Below are 19,634 nucleotides of genomic sequence, written 5' to 3'. Positions count from 1 at the left end.
GTGCATTCAAATTGCCATTGATAAAGTGCAATTGTGTTCGTTGTCCATAGCTAATAACTGCCCATACCATAACCATACCGCCCCCATGGTGCACAGCAGCAAACCGCTAGCCCTCACAACGCCATACACGTGGTATGCGGTTGTGAGGCAGGTTGGACGTACTGCCAAATTCCCTAAAACGATGTTGGAGGCGGCTTAAGGTAGAGAAATTAACATTAAACTCTGGCAACAGCTCTGGTAGACATTACCGCAGTTAGCATGCCAATTGCATTCTCCAAAACTTGAAACATCTGTGGCATTATGTTGTGTGACTGCATATTTTAGAGTGGCCTTTAATTGTCCCAGCACAAGGTGCACCTGTGTAATGATCATGCTGTTTAATCAGCCTCTTGATATGACACACCTGTCAGGTGGATGGATTATCTTGGCAAAGGAGAAATGCTCACTAACAGGGATGTAAACAAATTTGTGCACATTTGAGCAAAATAAGATTTTTGTGTCAATGGAAAATTTCTGGGATCTTTTATTTCAGCTCATGAAACATGGGACCAACACTTTACACTTTGCGTTTATATTTTTGTTCAGTGTAAGTAGAAACAATCATTTTAAAAAGTTTTCAATTTTTTTTATTTTAAATTAACATCACTTCTTGAATGGGCCTCCCGAGGGGCGCAGTGGTCTAAGGCACTGCATCGCAGTGCTAGCTGTGCCACTAGAGATTCTGGGTTCAAGTCCAGGCTCTATCACAGCCGGCCGCAACCGGGAGACCCATGGGGCGGCACACAATTGGCCCAGCGTCTTCCGGGTTAGGGTTTGGCCGGCAGGGATGTCCTTGTCCCATCGCACACTAGCGACTCCTGTGGCGGGCTGGGCGAAGTGCACGCTGGGCGAAGTGCACGCTGACACGGTCACCAAGTGTACGTGTTTCCTCCGACACATTGGTGTGGCTGGCTTCCAGGTTAAGTGGGCATTGTGTCAAGAAGCAGTGCGGCTTGGTTGGGTTGTGTTTTGGAGCATGCACGGCTCTCGACCTTCACCTCTCCCGAGTCCGTGTGGGATTGGCAGTGATGAGACAAGACTATAACTACCAATTGGATACCACGAAAAAGGGGTACATTTTTTATTTTTTTATTAAAATAAAATAAGAAAAATAAATTACAAGAAAAACCAAAAAAATCATCACTTCCTGAATTAAGTGCCTTCAATTCAAATTGACTGCAACCCTGATGAAGGCCTATCACCGTTTAACATGCTTTCATTTACTTAATTTAACTCTCTTACATAAATATTCAGACCTTTTACTTAGTACTTTGTTGAAGCACCTTTGGCAGCAATTACAGCCTTCAGTCTTCTTGGGTATGACGTTACAAGCTTGGCATACCTATATTTGGTGAGTTTCAAAAAAAAATCTCTGCAGATCCTCTCAAGCTCTGTCAGGTTCGATTGGGAGCATCTCTGCACAGCTATTTTCAGGTCTCTCCAGAGGTGTTCGATTGGGTTCAAGTCCGGGCTCTGGCTGGGCCACTCAAGGACATTCAGAGACTTGTCCTGAAGCCACACCTGCACTGTCTTGGCTGTGTGCTTAGGGTCGTTGTCCTGCTGGAAAGTGAACCTTCGCCCCAGTCTGAGGTCCTGAGCACTCTGGACCTCGATCATGTCTAGTCTCCCAGTCTCTGCCGCTGAAAAACATCCCCACAACATGACGCTGCCACCGCCATGCTTCACCGTAGTGATGGTGCCAGGTTTCCTCCAGACGTGATGTTTGGAACATGGCGCCGACAGAGATGGTCGCCTCCCTTCGCGTTCTTAGGACACTATGCAGCATTTCGTTTTATTATGTATTATTTCTTACATTGTTACCCCAGGAAATCTTAAGTCTTATTACATATAGCCGGGAAGAACTATTGGATATAAGAGCAATGTCAACTTTCCAACATTATGACCAGGAATACGACTTTACCGAAGCAGCTCCTCTCTTCGGACCACCACCCAGGACAATGGATCGAATCCCAGCAGCTGGCCGAAAACAGCTGCGACATAGAAGGGGCAGACGGAGCGGTCTTCTGGTCAGGCTTCGTAAACAGGCACATCACTCACCGCTCCCGAGTATACTACTCGCCAATGTCCAGTCTCTTGACAACAAGGTAGATGAAATTCGAGCAAGGGTTGCCTTCCAGAGAGACATCAGAGATTGTAACATTCTCTGTTTCACAGAAACATGGCTCTCTTGGGATATGTTGTCGGAATCGGTCCAGCCACCGGGCTTCTCTTTGCATCACGCCGACAGAGATAAACACCTCTCTGGGAAGAGGAAGGGTGGGGGTGTATGATTTATGATTAACATCTCATGGTGTGATCATAAGAACACACAGGAACTCAAGTCCTTCTGCTCACCTGACCTAGAATTCCTTACATTCAAATGCCGGCCATTCTATCTACCAAGAGAATTCTCATCAGTTATAGTCACAGCTGTGTACCCCCTCAAGCAAACACCCCCCACTCAAGCAAACACCAAGATGGCCCTCAAGGAACTTCACACGACTCTATCTAAAATGGAAATTATATACCCGGAGGCTGCATTTATTGTAGCTGGGGATTTTAACAAAGCAAATTTGAGATCAATGTTACCTAAATTTTATCAGCATATTGTTTGCGCAACGCGAAGGGCTAATTCTCTTGACCACTGCTACTCTAACTCCCACGATGCATACAAAGCCCTCCCCCTCCCTTCGGCAAATCCAACCACAACGTCATCTTGCTAGTCCCAGCTTATAGGCAGAAACTCAAACAGGATGTACCAGTGAATAGAACCATTCAACGCTGGTCTGACCAATCGGAAGCTCCGCTCCAAGATTGTTTTGATCATGCGGACTGGAATCAGAGAATGACATTGACCTATACGCTGCCGGTGAGTGCGTTTATAAATAAGTGCATTGGAGATGTCGTACCCACTGTGACTGTTAACCTACGCTAACCAGAAACCGTGGATGGATGGCGGCATTCACGAAAAACTGAAAGCCCGATCCCTGCATTTAAAACTTCTTCGGGACCGGTATCCCTTCCACGGGACGGTTGAGCTAACGTAGGCTTTTGCGATTAGCATGAGGTTGTAAAGAACAAGGACATTTCCGAAGACATAGACATATCTGATATTGGCAGAAAGCTTAAATTATTTTTAATCTAACTGCATTGTCCAATTTACAGTAGCTATTACAGTGAAAGAATACCATGTTATTGTTTGAGGAGATTGCACAATTTTGAACATGAACATTTATTAATAAACAAATTAGACACATTTGGGCAGTCTTGATACAACATTTTGAACAGAAATGCAATGGTTCCTTGGATCAGTCTAAAACTTTACACATACACTGCTGCCATCTAGTGGCCAAAATCTAAATTGCAGCTGGGCTGGAATAATACATTATGGCCTTTCTCTTGCATTTCTAAGATGATGGTACAAAAAAACTACAAAAGAATGGTTGTTTTTTTCTTTGTATTATCTTTAACCAGATCTATTATGTTATATTCTCCTACATTCCCTTCGCATTTCCACAAAATTCAAAGTGTTTCCTTTCAAATGGTACCAAGAATATGCATATCCCTACTTCAGGGCCTGAGCTACAGGCAGTTAGATTCGGGTATGTCATTTTAGGCGAAATTGAAAAAAAGGGGCGGATCCTTTTAACCATGGAAAGAGGTCTGGTGATATGGCTGAATATAAACAGTGTAGTTATTCCCTCCGCAAGGCAATCAAACAAGCGAAATGCCGGTACAGGGACAAGGTGGAGTCGCAATTCAACGGCTCAGACACGAGACGTAAGTGGCAGGGTCTACAGGAAATCACGGACTACAAAAACAGCCACGTCACAGATACCGACATCACACTTCCAGACAAAGGAAACACCTTCTTTGCCCGTTTTGAGGATCATACAGTGCCACCGTCGCGGCTCACTAACAAAGACTGCGGCTCCCCCTCTCCTTCTCAGTGGCTGACGTGAGCAAATCATTTAAACATGTTAACCCTCGCAGGGCTGCTGGCCCAGACGGCATCCCTAGCCGCGTCCTCAGAGCATGCGCAGACCTGCTGGCTGGTGGTTTTACAGACATATTTAATCGCTCCCTATCCCAGTCTGTTGTCCCCATATGCTTCAAGATGGCTACCATTGTTCTTGTACCCAAGAAGGCAAAGATAACTGAACTAAATGACTACCGCCCCGTAGCACTCACTTCTGTCATCATGAAGTGCTTTGAGAGGCTAGTCAAGGATCATATCACTGCCACCTTACCGGCCACCCTAGACCCACTTCAGTTTGCAAACCGCTCCAACAGGTCCACAGATGACGCAATCGCCATCGCACTGCACACTGCCCTATTCCATCTGGACAAAAAGAATACCTGTGTAAGAATGATGTTCATTGACTACAGCTCAGCATTCAACACCATAGTACCCTCCAAGCTCATCATCAAGCTGGAGGCCCTGGGTCTCAACCCCGCCCTGTGCAACTGGGTCCTGGACTTCCTGACGGGCCGACCCCCAGGTGGTGAAGGTAGGAAACAACATCTCCACTTCACTGACCCTCAACACTGAAGCCCCACAAGGGCGTGTGCTCAGCACTCTCCTGTACTCCCTGTTCACCCACAACTGCGTGGCCATGCATGCCTCCAACTCAATCATCAAATTTGCAGACGACACAACAGTAGTGGACTTGATCACCAACAACGACATGGTGAGGGCACTCGGTGTGTGGTGTCAGGAAAACAACCTCTCACTCAACGTCAACAAAACAAAGGAGATGATCATGGACTTCAGGAAACAGCAGAGGGAGCACCCCCCTATCCACATCGAAGGGTCAGCAGTGGAGAAGATGGAACGTTTTAAGTTCCTGGGTTTTAAGTTCCTACACATCACAGACAAACTGAAATGGTCCACCCACACAGACAGTGTGGTGAAGAAGGCGCAACAGTGCTGTTGGAACTTAGAAGCACAAGCATTTCACTACACTCGCATTAACATCTGCTTATCATGTGTATGTGACCAATACAATTTGATTTGATTTGATTTGGCATTCAGGTTAAAGAGTTGAATCTTGTTTTCATCAAACCAGATAATCTTGTTTCTCATGGCCTGAGAGTCCTTTAGGTGCCTTTTGGCTAACTCCATGCGGGATGTCATGTGCATTTTACTAAGGAGTGGTTCCGTCTGGCCAATCTACCATAAAGGCCAGATTGATGGAGTGCTACAGAGATGGTTGTCCTTCTAGAAGGTTCTCCCGTTTCCACAGAGGAACTCTGCAGCTCTGTCAGAGTGACCATAGGGTTCCTGGTCACCTCCCTGACCAAAGCACTTCTCCCCCGATTCCTCAGGTTTGCCAGATGGCCAGCTCAGAGTCTTGGTGGGTCCAAACTCTATCCATTTAGAATGATGGAGGCCACCGTGTTCTTGGGGACCTTCAATGCTGCAGAGATTTTTTGGTACCCTTACCCAGATCTGTGCCTACGGATAACTCCATCGATCTCATGGTTTGGTTTTGTCTCTGACATGCACTGTCAACTGTGGGATGTTATATAGACAGGTGTGTGCCTTTCCAAATCATGTCCAATCAATTGAATTTACCACAGGTGGAGTCCAATCAAGTTCTAGAAACATATCAAGGATAATCAATGGAAAGAGGATGCACCTGAGCTCAATTCTGAGTCTCCTAGAAAAGTGTCTGAATACTTATGTAATTAAGGTATTTCTGTATTTTTAAATGTCTAAAAGCCTGAAGGTCTACCGTAGCCTCAACAGCACTCTCTGGGGAAGCACCATGGTGCAGCTGGAGGACAGCTATTTGCTGTACTTCTCTGGGTACATTGAGTTCAATACAAAACCTAGGAGGCTCATGGTTCTCACCCCCTTCCAGGACTTCCTCCAACCTATCAGAGCTCTTGCAGCATGAACTGACATGTTGTCTACCCAATCAAAGGATCAGAGAATGAATGTAGTACTGAAAGCATAAGCTACAGCTAGCTAGAACTGCAGTGCATAAAATGTGATGAGTAGTTGACTCAAAGAGATCAAAAGACAAAAGTTGAACAGTTTTGAACAAATTAATTTCTTAAAAAATGAAGGAGAAGCAGCAGAGAGAGAGAGAGAGAGAGAGAGAGAGAGAGAGAGAGAGAGAGAGATACATTTCATTGTTTGCTGTACACTGTACTGCGTGGATGTAGCGGGTTTACTAACGCGTTACTTCTAGTAGCTATGTTCTAGTAGCTATGCTGTTAACTAATATGGTGACAACGATTTAGGCTGTTTGTAGCGGTTAGCGGTTATGGTATGAAAGTTTGGCTTGGAAAGATTTTTTCACCTGGTCACAGACAGCTGTTTTGTTGTGCACTGAAGTCCACAAGCGAAGGGAAAAGGTGAGAGGAGGAGAGTGCGTAGATGCAAGATGGAATTATACAAAGAGCAAAGAGATGATGCTGTTTGTATGTGGCTGCTCTGAAAGTGTACTGTGTGTGAAAGTGATCAGGAGTGTGTTCATTCTGCTTATTCTGTTGAAAAATGTTTCTTAAACAGAAGCAAACAAATCAAATCAAATGTATTTATATAGCCCTTTGTACATCAGCTGATATCTCAAAGTGCTGTACAGAAACCCAGCCTAAAACCCCAAACAGCAAGCAATGCAGGTGTAGAAGCACGGTGGCTAGGAAAAACTCCCTAGAAAGGCCAAAACCTAGGAAGAAACCTAGAGAGGAACCAGGCTATGAGGGGTGGCCAGTCCTCTTCTGGATGTGCCGGGTGGAGATTATAACAGAACATGGCCAAGATGTTCAAATGTTCATAAATGACCAGCATGGTCAAATAATAATAATCACAGTAGTTATCGAGGGTGCAGCAAGTCAGCACCTCAGGAGTAAATGTCAGTTGGCTTTTCATAGCCGATCGTTAAGAGTATCTCTACCGCTCCTGCGGTCTCTAGAGAGTTGAAAACAGCAGGTCTGGGACAGGTAGCACGTCTGGTGAACAGGTCAGGGTACCATAGCCGCAGGCAGAACAGTTGAAACTGGAGCAGCAGCAAGGCCAGGTGGACTGGGGACTGGAGCAGCAGGGAGTCATCATGCCAGGTAGTCCTGACGCATGGTCCTAGGGCTCAGGTCCTCCGAGAGAGAGAAAGAAAGAGAGAAGGAGAGAATTAGAGAGAGCATACTTAAATTCACACAGGACACCGGATAAGACAGAAGAAGTCCTCCAGATATAACAAACTGACCCTAGCCCCCCGACACATAAACTACTGCAGAATAAATACTGGAGGCTGAGACAGGAGGGGTCAGGAGACACTGTGGCCCCATCCGATGATACCCCCAGACAGGGCCAAACAGGAAGGATATAACCCCACCCACTTTGCCAAAGCACAGCCCCCACACCACTAGAGGGATATCTTCAACCACCAACTTACCATCCTGAGACAAGGCCGAGTATAGCCCACAAAGATCTCCGCCACGGCACAAGATCACGTCAGTGACTCAACCCACTCAAGTGACGCACCCCTCCTAGGGACGGCATGAAAGAGCACCAGTAAGCCAGTGACTCAGCCCCTGTAATAGGGTTAGAGGCAGAGAATCCCAGTGGAGAGAGGGGAACCGGCCAGGCAGAGACAGCAAGGGCGGTTCGTTGCTCCAGAGCCTTTCCGTTCACCTTCACACTCCTGGGCCAGACTACACTCAATCATATGACCTACTGAAGAGATGAGTCTTCAGTAAAGACTTAAAGATTGAGACCGAGTCTGCGTCTCTCACATGGGTAGGCAGACCATTCCATAAAAATTGAGCTCTATAGGAGAAAGCCCTGCCTCCAGCTGTTTGCTTAGAAATTCTAGGGAAAATTAGGAGGCCTGCGTCTTGTGACCGTAGCGTACGTGTAGGTATGTACGGCAGGACCAACTCGGAAAGATAGGTAGGAGCAAGCCCATGTAACGCTTTGTAGGTTAACAGTAAAACCTTGAAATCAGCCCTTGCCTTAACAGGAAGCCAGTGTAGGGAAGCTAGCACTGGAGTAATATGATTAAAAAAAATTGTTCTAGTCAGGATTCTAGCAGCTGTATTTAGCACTAACTGAAGTTTATTTAGTGCTTTATCCGGGTAGCCGGTGAGTAGAGCATTGCAGTAGTCTAACCTAGAAGTAACAAATGCATGGATTTATTTTTCTGCATCATTTTTGGACAGAAAGTTTCTGATTTTTGCAATGTTACGTAGATGGAAAAAAGCTGTCCTTGAAACAGTCTTGATATGTTCGTCAAAAGAGAGATCAGGGTCCAGAGTAACGCCGAGGTCCTTCACAGTTTTATTTGAGACGACTTTACAACCATCAAGATTAATTGTCAGATTCAACAGAAGATCTCTTTGTTTCTTGGGACCTAGAACAAGCATCTCTGTTTTGTCCGAGTTTAAAAGTAGAACGTTTTCAGCCATCCACTTCCTTATGTCTGAAACACAGGCTTCTAGCGAGGGCAATTTTGGGGCTTCACCATGTTTCATTGAAATGTACAGCTGTGTGTCATCCGCATAGCAGTGAAAGTTAACATTATGTTTTCGAATGACATCCCCAAGAGGTAAAATATATAGTGAAAACAATAATGGTCCAAAAACGGAACCTTGAGGAACACCCAAATGTACAGTTGATTTGTCAGAGGACAAACCATTCACAGAGACAAACTGATATCTTTCCAACAGATAAGATCTAAACCAGGCCAGAACTTGTCCGTGTAGACCAATTTGGGTTTCCAATCTCTCCAAAAGAATGTGGTGTTCGATGGTATCAAAGGCAGCACTAAGGTCTAGTAGCACTAGGACAGATGCAGAGCCTCGGTCTGACGCCATTAAAAGGTCATTTACCACCTTCATAAGTGCAGTCTCAGTGCTATGATGGGGTCTAAAACCAGACTGAAGCATTTCGTATACATTGTTTGTCTTCAGGAAGGCAGTGAGTTGCTGCGCAACAGCTTTTTCAAAAAAATTTGAGAGGAATGGAAGATTCGATATAGGCCGATAGTTTTTTATATTTTCTGGGTCAAGGTTTGGCTTTTTCAAGAGAGGCTTTATTACTGCCACTTTTAGTGAGTTTGGTACACATCCGGTGGATAGAGAGACGTTTATTATGTTCAGCATAGGAGGGCCGAGCACAGGAAGCAGCTCTTTCAGTAGTTTACTTGGAATAGGGTCCAGTATGCAGCTTGAAGGTTTAGAGGCCATGATTCTTTTCATCAATGTGTCAAGAGATATAGTACTAAAACACTTAAGTGTCTCTCTTGATCCTAGGTCCTGGCAGAGTTGTGCAGACTCAGAACAGCTGAGCTTTGGGGGAATATGCAGATTTAAAGAGGAGTCCGTAATTTGCTTTCTAATGATGATGATCTTTTCCTCGAAGAAGTTCATGAATTTATTACTGCTGAAGTGAAAGCCATCCTCTCTCGGGGAATGCTGCTTTTTAGTTAGCATTGCGACAGTATCAAAAATACATTACTTATTTTCAACAATTAAGTTGGAAAAATAGGATGATCGAGCAGCAGTGAGGGCTCTTCGATACTGCACGGTACTGTCTTTCCAAGCTAGTCGGAAGACTTCCAGTTTGGTGTGGCGCCATTTCCGTTCCAATTTTCTGGAAGCTTGCTTCAGAGCTCGGGTATTTTCTGTATACCAGGGAGCTAGTTTCTTATGACAAATGTTTTTAGTTTTTATGGGTGCAACTGCATCTAGGGTATTGCGCAAGGTTAAATTGAGTTCCTCAGTTAGGTGGTTAACTGATTTTTGTCCTCTGACGTCCTTGGGTAGGCAGAAGGAGTCTGGAAGGGCATCAAGGAATCTTTGTGTTGTCTGAGAATTTATAGCATGACTTTTGATGCTCCTTGGTTGGGGTCTGAGCAGATTATTTGTTACGATTGCAAATGTAATAAAATGGTGGTCCGATAGTCCAGGATTATGAGGAAAAACATTAAGATCTACAACATTTATTCCATGGGACAAAACTAGGTCCAGAGTATGACTGTGGCAGTCATCATGCCAGGTAGTCCTGACGCATGGTCCTAGGGCTCAGGTCCTCCGAGAGAGAGAAAGAAAGAGAGAAGGAGAGAATTAGAGAGAGCATACTTAAATTCACACAGGACACCGGATAAGACAGAAGAAGTCCTCCAGATATAACAAACTGACCCTAGCCCCCCGACACATAAACTACTGCAGAATAAATACTGGAGGCTGAGACAGGAGGGGTCAGGAGACACTGTGGCCCCATCCGATGATACCCCCAGACAGGGCCAAACAGGAAGGATATAACCCCACCCACTTTGCCAAAGCACAGCCCCCACACCACTAGAGGGATATCTTCAACCACCAACTTACCATCCTGAGACAAGGCCGAGTATAGCCCACAAAGATCTCCGCCACGGCACAAACCAAGGGGGGGGGGCCAACCCAGGCAGGAAGATCACGTCAGTGACTCAACCCACTCAAGTGACGCACCCCTCCTAGGGACGGCATGAAAGAGCACCAGTAAGCCAGTGACTCAGCCCCTGTAATAGGGTTAGAGGCAGAGAATCCCAGTGGAGAGAGGGGAACCGGCCAGGCAGAGACAGCAAGGGTGGTTCGTTGCTCCAGAGCCTTTCCGTTCACCTTCACACTCCTGGGCCAGACTACACTCAATCATATGACCTACTGAAGAGATGAGTCTTCAGTAAAGACTTAAAGATTGAGACCGAGTCTGCGTCTCTCACATGGGTAGGCAGACCATTCCATAAAAATTGAGCTCTATAGGAGAAAGCCCTGCCTCCAGCTGTTTGCTTAGAAATTCTAGGGAAAATTAGGAGGCCTGCGTCTTGTGACCGTAGCGTACGTGTAGGTATGTACGGCAGGACCAACTCGGAAAGATAGGTAGGAGCAAGCCCATGTAACGCTTTGTAGGTTAACAGTAAAACCTTGAAATCAGCCCTTGCCTTAACAGGAAGCCAGTGTAGGGAAGCTAGCACTGGAGTAATATGATAAAAAAAAATTGTTCTAGTCAGGATTCTAGCAGCTGTATTTAGCACTAACTGAAGTTTATTTAGTGCTTTATCCGGGTAGCCGGAAAGTAGAGCATTGCAGTAGTCTAACCTAGAAGTAACAAATGCATGGATTTATTTTTCTGCATCATTTTTGGACAGAAAGTTTCTGATTTTTGCAATGTTACGTAGATGGAAAAAAGCTGTCCTTGAAACAGTCTTGATATGTTCGTCAAAAGAGAGATCAGGGTCCAGAGTAACGCCGAGGTCCTTCACAGTTTTATTTGAGACGACTTTACAACCATCAAGATTAATTGTCAGATTCAACAGAAGATCTCTTTGTTTCTTGGGACCTAGAACAAGCATCTCTGTTTTGTCCGAGTTTAAAAGTAGAACGTTTTCAGCCATCCACTTCCTTATGTCTGAAACACAGGCTTCTAGCGAGGGCAATTTTGGGGCTTCACCATGTTTCATTGAAATGTACAGCTGTGTGTCATCCGCATAGCAGTGAAAGTTAACATTATGTTTTCGAATGACATCCCCAAGAGGTAAAATATATAGTGAAAACAATAATGGTCCAAAAACGGAACCTTGAGGAACACCCAAATGTACAGTTGATTTGTCAGAGGACAAACCATTCACAGAGACAAACTGATATCTTTCCAACAGATAAGATCTAAACCAGGCCAGAACTTGTCCGTGTAGACCAATTTGGGTTTCCAATCTCTCCAAAAGAATGTGGTGTTCGATGGTATCAAAGGCAGCACTAAGGTCTAGTAGCACTAGGACAGATGCAGAGCCTCGGTCTGACGCCATTAAAAGGTCATTTACCACCTTCATAAGTGCAGTCTCAGTGCTATGATGGGGTCTAAAACCAGACTGAAGCATTTCGTATACATTGTTTGTCTTCAGGAAGGCAGTGAGTTGCTGCGCAACAGCTTTTTCAAAAAATTTTGAGAGGAATGGAAGATTCGATATAGGCCGATAGTTTTTTATATTTTCTGGGTCAAGGTTTGGCTTTTTCAAGAGAGGCTTTATTACTGCCACTTTTAGTGAGTTTGGTACACATCCGGTGGATAGAGAGACGTTTATTATGTTCAGCATAGGAGGGCCGAGCACAGGAAGCAGCTCTTTCAGTAGTTTACTTGGAATAGGGTCCAGTATGCAGCTTGAAGGTTTAGAGGCCATGATTATTTTCATCAATGTGTCAAGAGATATAGTACTAAAACACTTAAGTGTCTCTCTTGATCCTAGGTCCTGGCAGAGTTGTGCAGACTCAGAACAGCTGAGCTTTGGGGGAATATGCAGATTTAAAGAGGAGTCCGTAATTTGCTTTCTAATGATGATGATCTTTTCCTCGAAGAAGTTCATGAATTTATTACTGCTGAAGTGAAAGCCATCCTCTCTCGGGGAATGCTGCTTTTTAGTTAGCATTGCGACAGTATCAAAAATACATTACTTATTTTCAACAATTAAGTTGGAAAAATAGGATGATCGAGCAGCAGTGAGGGCTCTTCGATACTGCACGGTACTGTCTTTCCAAGCTAGTCGGAAGACTTCCAGTTTGGTGTGGCGCCATTTCCGTTCCAATTTTCTGGAAGCTTGCTTCAGAGCTCGGGTATTTTCTGTATACCAGGGAGCTAGTTTCTTATGACAAATGTTTTTAGTTTTTATGGGTGCAACTGCATCTAGGGTATTGCGCAAGGTTAAATTGAGTTCCTCAGTTAGGTGGTTAACTGATTTTTGTCCTCTGACGTCCTTGGGTAGGCAGAAGGAGTCTGGAAGGGCATCAAGGAATCTTTGTGTTGTCTGAGAATTTATAGCATGACTTTTGATGCTCCTTGGTTGGGGTCTGAGCAGATTATTTGTTACGATTGCAAATGTAATAAAATGGTGGTCCGATAGTCCAGGATTATGAGGAAAAACATTAAGATCTACAACATTTATTCCATGGGACAAAACTAGGTCCAGAGTATGACTGTGGCAGTCATCATGCCAGGTAGTCCTGACGCATGGTCCTAGGGCTCAGGTCCTCCGAGAGAGAGAAAGAAAGAGAGAAGGAGAGAATTAGAGAGAGCATACTTAAATTCACACAGGACACCGGATAAGACAGAAGAAGTCCTCCAGATATAACAAACTGACCCTAGCCCCCCGACACATAAACTACTGCAGAATAAATACTGGAGGCTGAGACAGGAGGGGTCAGGAGACACTGTGGCCCCATCCGATGATACCCCCAGACAGGGCCAAACAGGAAGGATATAACCCCACCCACTTTGCCAAAGCACAGCCCCCACACCACTAGAGGGATATCTTCAACCACCAACTTACCATCCTGAGACAAGGCCGAGTATAGCCCACAAAGATCTCCGCCACGGCACAAACCAAGGGGGGGGGGGGCCAACCCAGGCAGGAAGATCACGTCAGTGACTCAACCCACTCAAGTGACGCACCCCTCCTAGGGACGGCATGAAAGAGCACCAGTAAGCCAGTGACTCAGCCCCTGTAATAGGGTTAGAGGCAGAGAATCCCAGTGGAGAGAGGGGAACCGGCCAGGCAGAGACAGCAAGGGTGGTTCGTTGCTCCAGAGCCTTTCCGTTCACCTTCACACTCCTGGGCCAGACTACACTCAATCATATGACCTACTGAAGAGATGAGTCTTCAGTAAAGACTTAAAGATTGAGACCGAGTCTGCGTCTCTCACATGGGTAGGCAGACCATTCCATAAAAATTGAGCTCTATAGGAGAAAGCCCTGCCTCCAGCTGTTTGCTTAGAAATTCTAGGGAAAATTAGGAGGCCTGCGTCTTGTGACCGTAGCGTACGTGTAGGTATGTACGGCAGGACCAACTCGGAAAGATAGGTAGGAGCAAGCCCATGTAACGCTTTGTAGGTTAACAGTAAAACCTTGAAATCAGCCCTTGCCTTAACAGGAAGCCAGTGTAGGGAAGCTAGCACTGGAGTAATATGATAAAAAAAAATTGTTCTAGTCAGGATTCTAGCAGCTGTATTTAGCACTAACTGAAGTTTATTTAGTGCTTTATCCGGGTAGCCGGAAAGTAGAGCATTGCAGTAGTCTAACCTAGAAGTAACAAATGCATGGATTTATTTTTCTGCATCATTTTTGGACAGAAAGTTTCTGATTTTTGCAATGTTACGTAGATGGAAAAAAGCTGTCCTTGAAACAGTCTTGATATGTTCGTCAAAAGAGAGATCAGGGTCCAGAGTAACACCGAGGTCCTTCACAGTTTTATTTGAGACGACTTTACAACCATCAAGATTAATTGTCAGATTCAACAGAAGATCTCTTTGTTTCTTGGGACCTAGAACAAGCATCTCTGTTTTGTCCGAGTTTAAAAGTAGAACGTTTTCAGCCATCCACTTCCTTATGTCTGAAACACAGGCTTCTAGCGAGGGCAATTTTGGGGCTTCACCATGTTTCATTGAAATGTACAGCTGTGTGTCATCCGCATAGCAGTGAAAGTTAACATTATGTTTTCGAATGACATCCCCAAGAGGTAAAATATATAGTGAAAACAATAGTGGTCCAAAAACGGAACCTTGAGGAACACCCAAATGTACAGTTGATTTGTCAGAGGACAAACCATTCACAGAGACAAACTGATATCTTTCCAACAGATAAGATCTAAACCAGGCCAGAACTTGTCCGTGTAGACCAATTTGGGTTTCCAATCTCTCCAAAAGAATGTGGTGTTCGATGGTATCAAAGGCAGCACTAAGGTCTAGTAGCACTAGGACAGATGCAGAGCCTCGGTCTGACGCCATTAAAAGGTCATTTACCACCTTCATAAGTGCAGTCTCAGTGCTATGATGGGGTCTAAAACCAGACTGAAACATTTCGTATACATTGTTTGTCTTCAGGAAGGCAGTGAGTTGCTGCGCAACAGCTTTTTCAAAAAAATTTGAGAGGAATGGAAGATTCGATATAGGCCGATAGTTTTTTATATTTTCTGGGTCAAGGTTTGGCTTTTTCAAGAGAGGCTTTATTACTGCCACTTTTAGTGAGTTTGGTACACATCCGGTGGATAGAGAGACGTTTATTATGTTCAGCATAGGAGGGCCGAGCACAGGAAGCAGCTCTTTCAGTAGTTTACTTGGAATAGGGTCCAGTATGCAGCTTGAAGGTTTAGAGGCCATGATTATTTTCATCAATGTGTCAAGAGATATAGTACTAAAACACTTAAGTGTCTCTCTTGATCCTAGGTCCTGGCAGAGTTGTGCAGACTCAGAACAGCTGAGCTTTGGGGGAATATGCAGATTTAAAGAGGAGTCCGTAATTTGCTTTCTAATGATGATGATCTTTTCCTCGAAGAAGTTCATGAATTTATTACTGCTGAAGTGAAAGCCATCCTCTCTCGGGGAATGCTGCTTTTTAGTTAGCATTGCGACAGTATCAAAAATACATTACTTATTTTCAACAATTAAGTTGGAAAAATAGGATGATCGAGCAGCAGTGAGGGCTCTTCGATACTGCACGGTACTGTCTTTCCAAGCTAGTCGGAAGACTTCCAGTTTGGTGTGGCGCCATTTCCGTTCCAATTTTCTGGAAGCTTGCTTCAGAGCTCGGGTATTTTCTGTATACCAGGGAGCTAGTTTCTTATGACAAATGTTTTTAGTTTTTATGGGTGCAACTGCATCTAGGGTATTGCGCAAGGTTAAATTGAGTTCCTCAGTTAGGTGGTTAACTGATTTTTGTCCTCTGACGTCCTTGGGTAGGCAGAAGGAGTCTGGAAGGGCATCAAGGAATCTTTGTGTTGTCTGAGAATTTATAGCATGACTTTTGATGCTCCTTGGTTGGGGTCTGAGCAGATTATTTGTTACGATTGCAAATGTAATAAAATGGTGGTCCGATAGTCCAGGATTATGAGGAAAAACATTAAGATCTACAACATTTATTCCATGGGACAAAACTAGGTCCAGAGTATGACTGTGGCAGTCATCATGCCAGGTAGTCCTGACGCATGGTCCTAGGGCTCAGGTCCTCCGAGAGAGAGAAAGAAAGAGAGAAGGAGAGAATTAGAGAGAGCATACTTAAATTCACACAGGACACCGGATAAGACAGAAGAAGTCCTCCAGATATAACAAACTGACCCTAGCCCCCCGACACATAAACTACTGCAGAATAAATACTGGAGGCTGAGACAGGAGGGGTCAGGAGACACTGTGGCCCCATCCGATGATACCCCCAGACAGGGCCAAACAGGAAGGATATAACCCCACCCACTTTGCCAAAGCACAGCCCCCACACCACTAGAGGGATATCTTCAACCACCAACTTACCATCCTGAGACAAGGCCGAGTATAGCCCACAAAGTTCTCCGCCACGGCACAAACCAAGGGGGGGGGGCCAACCCAGGCAGGAAGATCACGTCAGTGACTCAACCCACTCAAGTGACGCACCCCTCCTAGGGACGGCATGAAAGAGCACCAGTAAGCCAGTGACTCAGCCCCTGTAATAGGGTTAGAGGCAGAGAATCCCAGTGGAGAGAGGGGAACCGGCCAGGCAGAGACAGCAAGGGTGGTTCGTTGCTCCAGAGCCTTTCCGTTCACCTTCACACTCCTGGGCCAGACTACACTCAATCATATGACCTACTGAAGAGATGAGTCTTCAGTAAAGACTTAAAGATTGAGACCGAGTCTGCGTCTCTCACATGGGTAGGCAGACCATTCCATAAAAATTGAGCTCTATAGGAGAAAGCCCTGCCTCCAGCTGTTTGCTTAGAAATTCTAGGGAAAATTAGGAGGCCTGCGTCTTGTGACCGTAGCGTACGTGTAGGTATGTACGGCAGGACCAACTCGGAAAGATAGGTAGGAGCAAGCCCATGTAACGCTTTGTAGGTTAACAGTAAAACCTTGAAATCAGCCCTTGCCTTAACAGGAAGCCAGTGTAGGGAAGCTAGCACTGGAGTAATATGATAAAAAAAAATTGTTCTAGTCAGGATTCTAGCAGCTGTATTTAGCACTAACTGAAGTTTATTTAGTGCTTTATCCGGGTAGCCGGAAAGTAGAGCATTGCAGTAGTCTAACCTAGAAGTAACAAATGCATGGATTTATTTTTCTGCATCATTTTTGGACAGAAAGTTTCTGATTTTTGCAATGTTACGTAGATGGAAAAAAGCTGTCCTTGAAACAGTCTTGATATGTTCGTCAAAAGAGAGATCAGGGTCCAGAGTAACGCCGAGGTCCTTCACAGTTTTATTTGAGACGACTTTACAACCATCAAGATTAATTGTCAGATTCAACAGAAGATCTCTTTGTTTCTTGGGACCTAGAACAAGCATCTCTGTTTTGTCCGAGTTTAAAAGTAGAACGTTTTCAGCCATCCACTTCCTTATGTCTGAAACACAGGCTTCTAGCGAGGGCAATTTTGGGGCTTCACCATGTTTCATTGAAATGTACAGCTGTGTGTCATCCGCATAGCAGTGAAAGTTAACATTATGTTTTCGAATGACATCCCCAAGAGGTAAAATATATAGTGAAAACAATAGTGGTCCAAAAACGGAACCTTGAGGAACACCCAAATGTACAGTTGATTTGTCAGAGGACAAACCATTCACAGAGACAAACTGATATCTTTCCAACAGATAAGATCTAAACCAGGCCAGAACTTGTCCGTGTAGACCAATTTGGGTTTCCAATCTCTCCAAAAGAATGTGGTGTTCGATGGTATCAAAGGCAGCACTAAGGTCTAGTAGCACTAGGACAGATGCAGAGCCTCGGTCTGACGCCATTAAAAGGTCATTTACCACCTTCATAAGTGCAGTCTCAGTGCTATGATGGGGTCTAAAACCAGACTGAAACATTTCGTATACATTGTTTGTCTTCAGGAAGGCAGTGAGTTGCTGCGCAACAGCTTTTTCAAAAAAATTTGAGAGGAATGGAAGATTCGATATAGGCCGATAGTTTTTTATATTTTCTGGGTCAAGGTTTGGCTTTTTCAAGAGAGGCTTTATTACTGCCACTTTTAGTGAGTTTGGTACACATCCGGTGGATAGAGAGACGTTTATTATGTTCAGCATAGGAGGGCCGAGCACAGGAAGCAGCTCTTTCAGTAGTTTACTTGGAATAGGGTCCAGTATGCAGCTTGAAGGTTTAGAGGCCATGATTATTTTCATCAATGTGTCAAGAGATATAGTACTAAAACACTTAAGTGTCTCTCTTGATCCTAGGTCCTGGCAGAGTTGTGCAGACTCAGAACAGCTGAGCTTTGGGGGAATACGCAGATTTAAAGAGGAGTCCGTAATTTGCTTTCTAATGATGATGATCTTTTCCTCGAAGAAGTTCATGAATTTATTACTGCTGAAGTGAAAGCCATCCTCTCTCGGGGAATGCTGCTTTTTAGTTAGCATTGCGACAGTATCAAAAATACATTACTTATTTTCAACAATTAAGTTGGAAAAATAGGATGATCGAGCAGCAGTGAGGGCTCTTCGATACTGCACGGTACTGTCTTTCCAAGCTAGTCGGAAGAATTCCAGTTTGGTGTGGCGCCATTTCCGTTCCAATTTTCTGGAAGCTTGCTTCAGAGCTCGGGTATTTTCTGTATACCAGGGAGCTAGTTTCTTATGACAAATGTTTTTAGTTTTTATGGGTGCAACTGCATCTAGGGTATTGCGCAAGGTTAAATTGAGTTCCTCAGTTAGGTGGTTAACTGATTTTTGTCCTCTGACGTCCTTGGGTAGGCAGAAGGAGTCTGGAAGGGCATCAAGGAATCTTTGTGTTGTCTGAGAATTTATAGCATGACTTTTGATGCTCCTTGGTTGGGGTCTGAGCAGATTATTTGTTGCGATTGCAAATGTAATAAAATGGTGGTCCGATAGTCCAGGATTATGAGGAAAAACATTAAGATCTACAACATTTATTCCATGGGACAAAACTAGGTCCAGAGTATGACTGTGGCAGTCATCATGCCAGGTAGTCCTGACGCATGGTCCTAGGGCTCAGGTCCTCCGAGAGAGAGAAAGAAAGAGAGAAGGAGAGAATTAGAGAGAGCATACTTAAATTCACACAGGACACCGGATAAGACAGAAGAAGTCCTCCAGATATAACAAACTGACCCTAGCCCCCCGACACATAAACTACTGCAGAATAAATACTGGAGGCAGAGACAGGAGGGGTCAGGAGACACTGTGGCCCCATCCGATGATACCCCCAGACAGGGCCAAATAGGAAGGATATAACCCCACCCACTTTGCCAAAGCACAGCCCCCACACCACTAGAGGGATATCTTCAACCACCAACTTACCATCCTGAGACAAGGCCGAGTATAGCCCACAAAGATCTCCGCCACGGCACAAACCAAGGGGGGGGGGGGGGGGGGGGGGGGGCGCCAACCCAGGCAGGAAGATCACGTCAGTGACTCAACCCACTCAAGTGACGCACCCCTCCTAGGGACGGCATGAAAGAGCACCAGTAAGCCAGTGACTCAGCCCCTGTAATAGGGTTAGAGGCAGAGAATCCCAGTGGAGAGAGGGGAACCGGCCAGGCAGAGACAGCAAGGGCGGTTCGTTGCTCCAGAGCCTTTCCGTTCACCTTCACACTCCTGGGCCAGACTACACTCAATCATATGACCTACTGAAGAGATGAGTCTTCAGTAAAGACT

This window comes from Salvelinus alpinus, chromosome 11 (genome assembly GCF_045679555.1).
Source record: "Salvelinus alpinus chromosome 11, SLU_Salpinus.1, whole genome shotgun sequence".
In the NCBI taxonomy this organism is placed as follows: domain Eukaryota; kingdom Metazoa; phylum Chordata; class Actinopteri; order Salmoniformes; family Salmonidae; genus Salvelinus; species Salvelinus alpinus.
The sequence above is the reverse complement of the archived record's forward strand: the minus strand, read 5'-3'. Positions refer to the sequence as shown.